Source organism: Aptenodytes forsteri, unplaced genomic scaffold (assembly GCF_000699145.1).
Source record: "Aptenodytes forsteri isolate BGI_AS27 unplaced genomic scaffold, ASM69914v1 Scaffold62, whole genome shotgun sequence".
NCBI lineage: Eukaryota > Metazoa > Chordata > Aves > Sphenisciformes > Spheniscidae > Aptenodytes > Aptenodytes forsteri.
In genome coordinates this window covers 574,616-576,044 of record NW_008794595.1, presented here as the reverse complement: position 1 = coordinate 576,044, position 1,429 = coordinate 574,616, and the positions used below count along the sequence as shown (strand labels likewise).

General features: G+C 44.2%; 1 protein-coding gene across 1 annotated transcript in view; it reads right to left on the bottom strand.

Moving 5' to 3' along the window:
* The window catches only part of PEX2 (peroxisomal biogenesis factor 2), a 24,648-nt gene extending 23,316 nt beyond the window's left edge, over positions 1-1,332 (bottom strand). The window contains exon 1 of the mRNA XM_009272632.1: positions 1,252-1,332. The gene's annotated coding sequence lies outside the window, so the exon portion shown is untranslated. The remainder of the gene's footprint in view (positions 1-1,251) is intronic.
* Between the last annotated feature and the right edge of the window lie 97 nt (positions 1,333-1,429).

Here is a 1,429-nt window from a genome sequence, read left to right as displayed (position 1 = left end):
AGGCTGGGGGTGCACAAGAAGCTGGGAGGGGACACAGCTGGGACAGCTGACCCCAACTGACCAAAGGGATATTCCACACCATATGATGTCATGCTCAGCATATAAAGCTAGGGGAAGAAGAAGGAAGGGGGGGGGGACATTCGGAGTTATTGAGTTTGTCTTCCCAAGTAATGGTTCAGCATGACGGAGCCCTGCTTTCCTGGAGATGGCTGAACACCTGCCTGCTGATGGGAAGTGGTGAATGAATTCCTTGTTTTGCTTTGCTTGCGTGCATGGCTTTTGCTTTACCTATTAAACTGCCTTTATCTCAACCCATGAGTTTTCTCACTTTTACCCTTCCGATTCCCTCCCCCATCCCACGGGGCGGCGGGGATGGCAGCAGTGAGCAAGCGGCTGCATGGTGCTTAGTTGCCAGCTTGGATTAAACCATGACACCTTAATAGTTTATTTGCTACTCTAATTCATGTCCCAGCAATTACAATTTTAGCTGTATTCCTACTAATCACTTCATTAGATAAACTAGTGATGATGGAAATGCAGGAAGTGAAAAACAAACTGCTAGTGAGTAGAAACTGAAGCATAGAGGAAAAAAAGTTTGTAGAAGAAAGCACTGATAAAATAGATCATAACAAAGAATAAGAACAGTAATAGTCTTAAAGTGAACATTTTATCAGCAACTTGTTGCTGAACTGCATATTAATAATGGCTCCAAAGAAGTTAGACAAGAATTCACTAACTTCTGGTAAAATCAAACAAATGGCTAAATATTTTGAAATCAGATCTTACTACAAACTGGCCATACTTCATCTTTGATCTTGATGAACACTTCCCTCCCACCGACAGGTGAAAGATGACACAAGAAACATACTTAGGAATTGAAAGTAAAATACAGTGCTGTGGTTTTCGGTATGGACTATATCATAAGCGGAATTCATCCCTCCGCCAGAACACATTGGCCATTCAGACTAAATCTACATTAATTTTGCGGCAAACTAATAGTTTGTTAAACTTACAGGCTGCACAAAACTGGATTAACAGAAAGTGGAAAGGAGCCAGTGTCGCCTTTAGCAGGCAGTATCGATGAGAAACCTTTATCACCTATAACAGGCAGTCATAGACCTTTGGAGGTCTACAAATGGTTCACTCTCTCAACTGACATCAGAATAACAGTTCAGGTTAAAATATGCCTCTGACAGAATATTATGCCCTTTCCTCTCTACAGAGCACGTTACCAGGCTCGTCCTTTCTTACCTTACACCCCGGGCCTAGCTGGAAACCTTGCAGTCTCTTTGCATACTGAGGCACGCAACAGGAGACAGAACGTCAGTGGGACTCACGAATCTGAGCCGCCCGGAGAGAGCGTGAGGCGAAACACAACTTTTTATAACCGGGGCCTGGAGGAGCGTCCGGGGTTGACCCAGAGCGGCCG